Consider the following 12,385-nt stretch of genomic DNA (forward strand, 5'->3'; position numbering starts at 1 on the left):
AAGAATGACTAGCTTTTTTTCCCAAGATGGCGCCGATGAAGGCTGCCTCGGTGAAATGCTAATTGTTTCTTTATTTCTAATTGTTCTCTGTGACTCACTACGGATTTCCTACTCACGAGACCATCTGCTAAAAATTAAGGAACATTTCTTTAAGGAGCAGCTTTCTTTGATCTCACCCCCACCTGTCTTTACAAACACGGAGGAGATTCTAATATAGGAGGAGGCAATTCCCACGGAGCCATGGATTACTAAAAAAACCAAGCAGCGGAAGCGAAGGAAGAGGTAAAGCGATCTGGGATCTTAATCAGATTAAGAACTACATTAAAACTCCTCTGCCTTCAATTTTCCTAACAAATATCGCTCACTTGCAAATAAGATGGATGAAATACTCCTCTTAAACAAATACTATTCTGATTTTCAATTCAGCAGTCCTATGCTTCTCTGAAACCTGGTTAAATGAATCAATTGAAAATAGCAGCCTGAACATTCAGGATTTCAAATTGAGCGATCAGACAGGATTCCAGAAACATCTGGTAAAAGAAAGGAGGAGGCTTATGCCTATATATTAATTCAACTGGTGTCAAGATTTTAACATAATTTACAAATTCTGTGACAACAATTTAGAGACTCTAATTATCAACTGCAAACCTTACTATTAGCCTCGTGAATTTTCCTCATTTCTTCTAATTGCTGTTTATGTCCCACCACAAGCCTGTGTAAACAAGGCATTACGAACTCTAGCTGACCAAATCATGGGCTGAAGCCAAACACCCGGATTCACTGGCCATTGTTTTGGGAGATCTAAACAAGGCAAATTTAAGGAAAGAACTACCAAAATACTTTCAGCATGTCAATTGTCCCACCAGAGGCAAGAATACTCTAGACCACTGCTACACAACACTAAAAGATGCCTATCGGTCTTTACCACGTGCAGCTGTAGGACACTCTGATCATTGCATGATTCACCTTGTACCTGCTTACAGGCAAGACTTAAAGCCATAAAACCAATAATTAAATCAGTGAAAACCTGGACGGAGGAATCAGAATTAAAGCTACAGGCATGTTTTGACTGCACTGATTGGAATATTTTTAAAGATACCTCTGCAGACCTGGATGAACTCACAGATACTGTAACATCATATGTCAGCTTCTGTGAAGACCTATAATGTACCTACAAGGAACTTGCGAATACACAGTAATAACAAACCTTGGTTTACACCTAAACTTAAGCAGCTACGACATTCCAAAGAGGAAGCCTACAGAAAAGGTGATAAAATGCTGTACAATCAGGCCAGAAATGCACTAACAAGGAGATCAGAGCAGCAAAGAAGCTACTCTGAAAAGCTAAAGAATCAGTTTTCAGCAAATGAACCAGCAAACATGTGGAAAACTCTTAAAAATATCACGGGCTATGGCAAACCTCCTTCCCAGGCTGAAGGTAATCAACAACTGGCAGATGACCTGAATGAGTTTTACTGCAGGTTTGAAAGGAAACTACAGCCACCTATCTCCACAACCCCATCTCAGACACACCAACAACAGCCAAGCCTCCTACAACTGACCCCATTTCATTGGGTTCACAACCCCTAGTGATCACAGAAAAGGAAGTGCAGGACCTATTTCACAGACAAAAGCCAGGAAAAGCGCCAGGCCCAGACAAGATAACTCCTTCTTGCTTAAAAGTCTGTGCTGACCAATTGGCCCCATCTTCACCCATATTTTCAATAAATCACTAGAGATGTGTTATGTTCCTTCTTGCTTCAAACGCCTACCATCATCCCAGTGCCAAGAAGCCCACCATCAAGGAACTGAATGACTACAGACTAGTTGCATTAACATCTGTAGTCATGAAAACCTTTGAAAGGCTAGTGCTTTCCTACATGAAAACCATCACGGATCCGCTGTTAGACCCCTTGCAATTTGCATACCGAGCAAATAGATCAACAGATGATGCTGTTAATATGGCTCTGCACTACATCCTACAACATCTTGAGTCTCCAAAGACCTATGCAAGGGTCCTTTTTGTAGACTTTAGTTCAGCATTCAATACCATCATTCCAGACATTCTTCTAACTAAGCTAAACCAGCTACAGGTACCGGAACAGACTTGTAAGTGGATCACAAGCTTCCTAACAAACAGGAAGCAGCAGGTGAAGCTAAGCAAGATCACATCAAATACCTATACAATTAGCACAGGGGGCCCCCAAGGCTGTGTGCTCTCCCCACTTCTCTTCTCTCTGTATACCAATGACTGCATCTCCAATGATCCATCTGTTAAGCTACTGAAGTTCGCAGATGACACAACAGTGATTGGTCTCATTCGAGACAATGACGAATCCGCATATAGACAAGAGGTCGAACGACTAGCCTTGTGGTGCAACCAAAACAATCTGGAACTGAACACACTCAAAACCGTAGAAATGGTGGTAGACTTTAGGAGAAACCCTTCCATACTTCCACCTCTCACAATACTTGACAACACAGTATCAACAGTAGAAACCTTCAAATTTCTAGGTTCTATCATATCACAAGATCTAAAATGGACAGCTAACATCAAAAACATCATTAAAAAAGGACAACAAAGAATGTTCTTTCTGCGCCAACTCAGGAAGCTCAAACTGCCCAAGGAGCTGCTGATTCAGTTCTATAGAGGAATTATTGAGTCTGTCATTTGCACCTCTATAACTGTCTGGTTCGGTTCTACAACCCAACAAGAAAGACACAGACTTCAGAGGATCATTAGAACAGTTTTTTCCGGAAGGCCATCACTCTGCTAAACAAATAATTCCATCAACACTGTCAAACTATATACTGAAACTGCACTACTATTAATCTTCTCATAGTTCCCATCACCAATCTCTTTCCATTTATGACTGTATGACTATAACTTGTTGCTGGCAATCCTTATGATTTATATTGATATATTGACCATCAATTGTGTTGTAAATGTTGTACCTTGATGAACGTATCTTTTCTTTTATGTACACTGAGAGCATCTGCACCAAGACAAATTCCTTGTGTGTTCAATCACACTTGGCCAATAAAATTTCTATTCTATTCTATTCTATTCACATATGTGCGAGGGGAACCTTTACCTTTACTTTAGTACCCTTCACTTACCTCCCACCTCCCATCTCCTTGCAAACCCTAAAAGCCTCTTGGGCTTGCCTGTTTTCACAGCCAATCAGCTGCTCTTTCCCTCTGTGATATAACAAACAGCCAACTGCCTCCACCTAAGGCAAACAATATCCACCTTAGTTTTCCTCCTGCAGTTATGTTCAGCCACCAGCTCATGCTGGGTAGAATTAATGGGATTTGCCATTCATTCCAGTGGTGAAATCCAAATTTGTTTGCTACCGGTTCTGTGGGTGTGGCTTGGTGGGCATAGGTGGGCCTGGCTTGGTGGGCGTGGCAGGGGAAAGACACTGCAAAATCTCCATTCCCTCCCCACTCCTGGGGGAAGGATATTGCAAAATCTCCATTTCCACCACTCCGGGGCCAGCCAGAGATGGTATTTGCCGGTTCTCCGAACTGCTCAAAATTTCTGCTAATGATTATCCAGAACCTTTCAGAACCTGCTGGATTCCACCCCTGATCCATTCCCATCATTAAAAATTGCTCGACTTTCATTTCTCTGTGTGTTTTCCTCTAACATGCTTGATTCTACTAGATATCTGTGGGGGCTCCTACCCTCTGGAACGAACTTCCCGCTAGCCTACGCCAATTGCCTGACCTTCGGACCTTCCGCCGCGAGCTGAAAATGTATTTATTTATTCACGCGGGACTGGCTTAAATTTTAAATTTTAAATATCAATTTTAACGGGGATTGAATTAATTTATATGAATTTTAAGGGTTTTTAGTTTTAAATGTTTTAAATCTCTGCCAATTATATAATAAATTTTTTTAATCTTTGTTTTAGTTGTACACTGTTATTGTTTTATATTGGCTGTAATATAAATATAATCCTGAGTCCTTCGGGAGAAGGGCGGTATAAAAATCTAATAAATAAATAAAATAAATAAATAAATAAATATTTTGCCTAAATAATATGTTTTCTGCTTAATCTTTTTTTCCCTGATGAAACATTTTTATATCTTGCTCTTACAAAGATGTATCCTAAAAGCAATGTAGTACTCAGAGATCCAGGTTCGAGTTCTGATTTTGTTGTGTCTGCACCCCCCGAGCCGGGCCTCCTGCCAGAAAGTGACTTGGAAAGTGAAGGGGAAGGGCCGTCAGGACTTACCTCGGGAGCACTGGCTTCCCTGGCTCAGCTCCAGGAACCAGAGGCAGGCCAGGTGGAGGAGATAACAAGGCCTCTATCCCCTGACTCTTCCCCCCCCAGGCCACGCCTTCAGACCCAGCTGATGGCAATCAGGCCTGGCTGGACCCTAGGTTTCGTAGGCAGGAGAGGCAGGAACAACAGAAGCAGGGGTGGAGCAGGCCTAGGAAGTGCTGAGTTATGGAGCCACACCCCACAGGATATAAAAGGCAGCAAGAGCTGCTGTGTCTCTTTGTAACAAGGAAATCCACTGATTGACTAAGAGCTGAAGTTTGTTTCTGGGTGACTCACCAGCGTCTTGGAAGATAACAGAGGCTTTTGGCAGATGCTGGCTATTCTGCTGCCAGAGCTGATAGTGCCGGCTAATTAAGCCATCATTCGGACGGAGGCGAGGGAGGACAGAACAGATTTGATCCTGCAGGTAGCAGAGTGATTTTTGTGTCAAGCACACAATGTTTCTACCCAACCTACCACAACGAAGTAGCAGTTTCCCCAAAAGGAGGGAGCACATTCTAAAGAGGGGGTACGACAAGAGGCAGCACAGCCCAGAGCTGGAAAGGAGACAGAGGAAGGGAGTTAAGATAGCCACTTCGTAGAAGCTCTCAGGGCATATTTGTTAGGGTTTATTTATTTATTTATTTATTAATCATACTTTTATACCGCACCATCTCCCGTAGGACTCAGGGCGGTTCACAGGCATATTAAAAAACAATATAATAAATAAGCATTAAAAACCCAATTAAAACTAAATATTATCATAACCAAATCACTAAAACAGTAAAACCATTAAAACCCATTAAAATTTAGCTAAAACATTTTATTCTTAGGCTAGTCCAGCGCTGAAATAATAAAGTCTTCAGTTCACGTCTGAAGGTCCGGAGGTCGGGAGTTGTCGTAATCCCGGAGGCTCGTTCCACAGGGCTGGTGCCGCCACAGAGAAGGCCCTCCCCTGGGGTCGCCAACCTACATTGTTTGGTCGACGGCACCTGAGGAGGCCCACTCTGTGGGAGCGCACGGTCGCTGGGAGGCAATCGGTGGCAGAAGGCGGTCTCGAAGGTATCGGTCCTAAGCCATGGGCGCTTTAAAGATGGTAACCAAAACCTTGAATTGCACCGGAAGGCTACGGTAGCCAGTGTAGACCGCGCAGGATGGGTGTTATATGGGAACAGCGCGGTGCTCCCTCTATCACCAGCGCGCATTCTGGACTAACTGGAGCCTCGGGTGCTCTTCAAGGGGAGCCCCATGTAGAGAGCATTGCAATAGTCCAGGCGGGAAGTGACGAGGGCATGAGTGACCGTGCGTAAGGCGTCCCGGTCAAGGAAGGGGCGCAACTGGCGAATCAGGTGAACCTGATAAAATGCTCCCCTGGCGACGGCTGTCAAATGATCCTCTAAGGACAGCCGATCGTCCAGGAGAACGCCTAAGTTGCGCACTCCCTCCCTGGGGGTCAGTACTTCCTCCCCCACAGTCAGCGATGGTGTAAGCTGACTGTACCGGGACGCCGGAACCCACAGCCACTCTGTCTTGGAAGGGTTGAGTCGGAGCCTGTTCCTCCCCATCCAGACCCGCACGGCCTCAAGACACCGGCCCATCACCTCAACGGCTTCATTGGGGTGGTTCGGGGTGGAAATGTACAGCTGAGTATCATCAGCGTACAGATGATAATCCACCCCGAAACCACGGATAACCTCACCCAGCGGCTTCATATAGATGTTGAACAGGAGAGGCGAGAGAACAGACCCCTGAGGCACCCCACAAGTGAGGCGCCTTGGGGTCGACCTCTGCCCCCCTGCCAACACCGTCTGCGAACAGTCAGAGAGATAGGAGGAGAACCACCGATAAACGGTGCCTCCCACCCCCAATCCCTCCAACCGTCGCAGCAGGATACCATGGTCGATGGTATCAAAAGCCGCTGAGAGATCTAATAGAACCAGGACAGAGAGTAATGTGAGTTTAGTCTAGCAAGATTCTGTCTATTAGATGTGAGCAAATAAAGAAGTGAACTTTGGCTGGATTGTTCTATATCACGGGTGTCAAATGGGTTGAAAAAGAAGGAAAGATGCAGGGGTGAAATCCAGCAGGTTCTGGGGAAATTTTGAGTAGTTCGGAGAACCGGCAAATATCACCTTTGGTTGGCCCTAGAGTGGGGTGGGAATGGAGATTTTGCAGTATCCTTTTCAGATTTTTCCTTAACGGTCACTTGGCCAGATTCTTGTAGAGAGCTAAGCTTGCAATAAATCTTTATACTCATTTGAAATGCCTGAATCTCCTGATTCCTCCAGCGTTTGACACTGGATCATCCAGTAAGGTCTATGATTACAGAAAGGTCATCCAGTAAGGTCTAGGCCAGCGGTCCCCAATCTTTTCAGCTTGGCAGCCCAGCCAGGGGTTGTGGGGGGGAGAGAGTGTGACTGGCAGGCACACATGTGCATGCACTGCTCCATTTGTACGAGTGGCACACATGTGCGCGCCCTCCAGTCATGTGGATGGAGCTTTGCATGTTAGCGGAGGGTGCCTGCGCTCGTGCACGAAGCTCCATGTCAGCGTTCCAGAAAACCCCTCCTGCAGTAAAGACTTTGAAGCGAACATCTTTCAAAGTTCTTTTACTAGCATAGGTAAACTGGCACAGTTGGATGAAATCCGAATCTGGGGACCTGGGTTCGTCCCTCAGTAAGACAAACTCCAAAATCCCCACCCTCATGACCCCTCTGTCGATCACTGCTCCAATCTTCAACCGTCCCATCTCGAGACATCACTCCGGCCACTCCTTCTCCAGATGTGAGCTCAGCCTGACCTTGACTGACAGGAAGAATGTGGTTATGTCTAATAGCCCTTTGTACCACCACCCCCTTCTCCTACTTTCCCACACAAGAGAAAGTGGCAGCGTGTGGAAGCCTTCGGCCTAGTATGGCTTCCAAAGCTGACACTCCATTCATATGAGTGGCAGGCCTTTGCGCTCACATGCGAAGCTGCTCTAGTGCAAGCGGAGGGGGCTTGCATGCAAAGTTCAATTCATGCGATTGGAGCTTCACGCATCAGTGCAAGCACCCTCCACTCATACAAGAGGAGCTTAGTGCAGGCAGGCTTGCCTTATTTCTCCCATGGCCCAGTTTTGAACAGGCTGTGGCCCAGTAGTGGGTCAAGGCCTTGGAGTTGGGGAACGGCTGGATCTAGGCCAGCGGTTCTCAACCTGTGGGTCGTGACCCTGTTGAGGATCGAATGATGATTTGCCAGGGGTCGCCTAAGACCATCGGAAATATGAGAAGTATACTCGTGAGTCGAAGAATCGCACTCCAATGGTTGACTCCACAAGCCAGCTGCAGGCTCTTCAAATCGCTAGTCGAATTCGGCTTCAGGCATGATGAATTAAAAAAGAGAGAAATCTTTGCTCTGATGTCTCCCTCTCAAGCCAGCTGCATGTCAGGCCTGGAAACCATATTAGACTTTAGGTTTCCAGACGCTGCCACAATGTTCCCCTGAGGGGAAGAAGGGGGGCTGAGGGGTATGGTAACTTTCTTCAGACGGTCAAGGTCGGATGGTGTTCACATCTGCAGGAAGAGTGGCAAGAAGATATTCAAATGAACTGGGAGAACGTGGGACCATGTGACCATCAAAGGGGTCAGGGGGGTGGGACTCTTGGGGTTTGTATAACTGGGGAAAAGAATCCGGAAATTCAGTTTTGGAATTTCACTCATCGTGTGCCAGTTTCCTCATGCTAACTCTTAAAGTAAAGGACTCTTAAAGACAATGGCTTCTGAGTTTTCTTTATGCAGAAGAGGTTTTTCTGGAACCTTGACACTGCAATCACTCCCAATTGCTAGCCTACTCTGGCTTCAGGCGCGATAAACTTAATAGGGGAGGAGTCTCCGCTTTAATGCCTCTGTCCTCAAGGCAATCGCGAACAGTTCAGATCGCTAGCCAATACGGCTTCAGGCGCGATAAATTCAAAACGAAAATAATTTTATGGCTGGGGTCGCCACATCGTGGGGAATTGTATTAAAGGGGTCGCAGCACTATAAAGGTTGAGAACCACTGGTCTAAGGTCCAAAAGTACACATGTTCTGGGTGGATGTGATGCCACTCTGCTAAATTTCCCATGTTCTTGTGTAGGCGTGTTTGTCCATGACACATTTGTAACCTTCCCTGGTCTCTAAAATGTGTCTTGAAAAATGTTGACCAGGTAGGATATGCTCTTCACAAAACATGCAAAAGAATATCTGTTGTATGTAGAACAGGTTTCCTAGCTATATCTGTATGGGGACTTCAGGTGTAGCCTTCATATCTCTTTTTATTTCTTTGAGAAAGCCCAGTCGTACATGAAAGTCTCTCAAACTAAGTTGGACCAAAACTCCCTGAACCCTCTCAGTGAACTTTCTTCTTCCTCCGACCTTGGAGACCGACAGAGAAAGACCACGATGTCACAGGAGACATTCAGCTTCCCTGTTGCAATTATCAAAAATAATTGCCATTTGTGTTTGCTGCTTTTTCTGAAGTTGATCCTCTCGGGATCCAAGGAGACAAACATCGGGAAACAAGGTGAAATTGCTACTTAAAGCTTCGCCCAACAGGAGAGGAGCAATTCTTAAATAGTCTTATCTCTGAGCAGGTAGTGCTTTCCTCGTGCAAAATTTCATTGCCTCCTCTTTGATCTCCCTGATTTTGGACTCGTTCTGTCCGGCTGAGAGAAACGGTGCCTTCCCAAATGCCATCAAGGGTTGCAATGAAGAAAGGGATTCTGGTGGATTTAATGAAGTCCCAGAAATTGCTGCTGTCATTGCTTCTCGTTCTGCTGTGCACCAGTGCAACTGGTGGCAGAAAATGTCTCCTTAATTTCATCAAGGACGAGAATGCTGTGTACACTTACTATCAGCCAGGAGATTTCAACATTGGTGGAATTAGTTCTGCAACACCACTTAAGTTCAAACCAGCTGTCTTCTATATGCCTCCCAGCACTAGACTTGAGGGGTACGTCATGAAAGTTCCTATCTGGGTTCTTTTTCCACCCTGTCCATCAAGGACTATTTTCGCCACTGCCTGCCGAGGGGATTTGGGATGGCTTGGTTTTAAGGTTCCATTTAACCACAAAGAACCAGCACTTGTGCTCCTAAAGCAGGGGTCAGCAACCTGCATGGCTCTGGAGCTGCATGTGGCTCTTTCATCCCTCTGCTGCGGCTCCTTGTCGCCAGTTAGCTGCACAATTTATAGGGCTTTTGGTTAAAACAGGTAGAGGAAAAAGGATGCTGCGCTAGGAGACTCTATGGTGGGTAGGGGAACCAGACTTCCGGTCAGCATAGGAAAAAGAATGCCATGCTAGGAGGAGACTCTATGGTGGGGGAACTGGACTTCCGGTTGACTCCAAAATTAAACAGGGGGCTTCCGGTTAGGACCTTTGTGGCTCTTTGAGTGTTTAAGGTTGCCGACCCCCGTCGTAAAGTAACCCAAGACCACATATGCTGTGTTGCTAAGAAGGGTCTGTCTTGGTGTCTTGTGGTGTTGGTATTATCTCCCTCTTCTTGCATGTACTGCCGAGATTACTCACTGTAATTTACAACGCAAATACACTGTAGATGTGTATGGGATTGTGCATTAAAAAGAGATGCTGTTACCGATAAGTTGGTTTGCGATGAAAATGATTGGATGATAACCTGTGTTTTACTCTAGGGCGGGACCATTTATGTTCTCGTTTCTCCTGTCCTTCTTCTTTGCCACCGAGCAGATCAACCAAAACCCCAAGCTTCTACCCAACGTCACTCTGGGCTACAACTTCTATGATAACTATTATGAGGCTGGGATGACCTACGATGCCATGGCAGACCTCCTCTCCACCGGGGAAGCACGTGTTCCCAACTACAGCTGTGGAAGAGCAAGCAACCTCTTGGTGATAATTGAAGGAGTGGAATCGGATGCTTCCACTCAGATTTCGATCATGTCCAGCATCTACAAAATCCCACAGGTATGAAGCAAGGTAGGCTTCGAATGGGTCCTCTGATTGGCCTAGAGAAGCCAAGGGGTGCATGGAGATGGTCGATTTTCCCTTCTGTCTAAAAAGGACAGTACTGGGGCCAGACAAGGTCAGAAATACTTACCTACCATATTTTTTGGAGTATAAGATGCACCTCCCTTCCTAAAAGAGGGTGAAAATTTGGGTGTGTCTTATACACTGAATGTAGCCCCACCCAGCCTCTGAAATGGAGGTTTCAGAAGCTGAAAAAAGCCTCTTGGACGGAGGTTTTAGAGGCTGAAAAAAAAGCCTCTGAAACAGAAGTTTCAGAAGCTGAAAAAAACCTCTGAAATGGAAGTTTCAGAAGCTGAAAAAAGCCGCTTGAATGGAGGTTTCAGAGGCTGAAAAAAAAGCCTCTGAAACAGAAGTTTCAGAAGCTGAAAAAACCCTCTTAAAGGGAGGTTTCGGAGGCGGAAAAAAGCCTCTTGAAGGGAGGTTTCAGAGGCTGAAAAAAAAGCAAGGCACAGAGCTCACAACCAATGAACCTGTTGCTAAAATTGAAATGTGTTAGTTGTGTGTGTGTAAAGTGTGAAAGTTGGTTTTTGAGCTTTTTGTGGCTGTGTGAAGTGTGAAGTGCAGCTGCTTTTACATTGTGTTTGAGTCAGTTGTGTTGTGTTGTATTGTGTGTGTGTAAAGTGTGAAAGTTGGTTTTTGATACCTCTTATTGTTTTTTATACTTTGTTTAATATTTTTATTATTTATTGTTATTGGCCATGCCCACACAACCATCTGACCACCAAGCCACGCCCACCAATTAAGCCACGCCCACAGAACAGGTAGGGAAAAATTTTAGATATCACCCCTGGTGGGTTCCACTTACCTTCGCTACCGGTTCGCTCTCGTGAACGCGTGATGACATCCGGGCGGATGGGCGGAGCCTCCCACCCACCACTGCCGCTACTGGTTCGCATGAACCGGGGCAAACCGGTAGGAACCTGTTGTGACCCAGGCTCAAGTAGGTAATAGTAAACTCAGTCAGTTTAAAAACAAACAAACTTTATTAGAGCAGCTGAGAATTAACTCATTCTCAGCATAGTCCAAACTAAATCAAAGCAAATTCTTCCCAACACAATTCCTCAGTCTTGTCACCAACTTTTGTCTTAATTAGGCAAACTGCCAAAGACCTTTCTTGTCAAAAGTTCAAAAGCAGAAGACGCCGATAAGAAACAAATGCAGCCAGACAAAGCTATCAATGTTGTTTTCCGGCAAAGAGCCCAAACGCTGTTGCTGGTCTTTTAAGTCTTATGGGAGGGACCAATCATCTCTTGGCCCTACTCCCAAGTCGTCCTCATTGCTTTAGCTGCTCTTGCCGTCTGGCAGCTCTTCTCATGCGTGCATTAGGAACAGGCTCCTCCTGTTCCTCTGCCTCATTACTGTCAGGCTCTGGAGGCTCTGGAGTCCACACATCACTCCCAGATGGCCCTGGCCCCACCTCTGCCTCCGACGCAGAACCCTCATCCGGGCCTTCCCCAGCCTACAGGACTGGCCCATGTTCTTCCTCAGCCTCATCGCTGTCTGACTCCGTTGCCAGCTCCGCAGGCTTGCTGGCAGACCACAACAGAACCCATCACTGAACTGGCACCTATCCATTCCAGTTGCATCTCCATCTGTCTATGTCAAAAAGGAGACAGTTTTCTCCGTGACGCTCCCAAGCTGCCAATATTTGACTCTCTCCTAGCCGGGCCTTCCTGTCTCTTTCTTTCACCTGCATTCTCATTTCTTCAGGAAACCCTTTTTTCTGCTCCTTCTTAGGTCAGCCATGGTTTTGTTTCTGAAGCTCTGAGCGATAAAATCCAGTTCCCATTTGTCTATCGGATGGTCCCCAAAGAAGAATATCTGTACCACGTGATTGTCAAATTACTCCAGCATTTTGGGTGGAATTGGGTCAGTCTTGTTTCTCCAGACACGTATAACGGAGAAAGGTTCATGAGGACGTTGAGCCCAATCTTGACCAGGAATGAGATTTGTGTTGCCTTCTCCTTGATGATCCCAGGACTGGAGATAATCCCATCAATACCCCTTGAAACATTATTCATGTGGAATAACGTCACTGTCTTCATCTACTATGGGGAGGCGCGTTTCTTTTACGGCACCATCAAAATTT

The sequence above is a fragment of the Ahaetulla prasina genome, chromosome 2 (assembly GCF_028640845.1).
Source record: "Ahaetulla prasina isolate Xishuangbanna chromosome 2, ASM2864084v1, whole genome shotgun sequence".
NCBI lineage: Eukaryota > Metazoa > Chordata > Lepidosauria > Squamata > Colubridae > Ahaetulla > Ahaetulla prasina.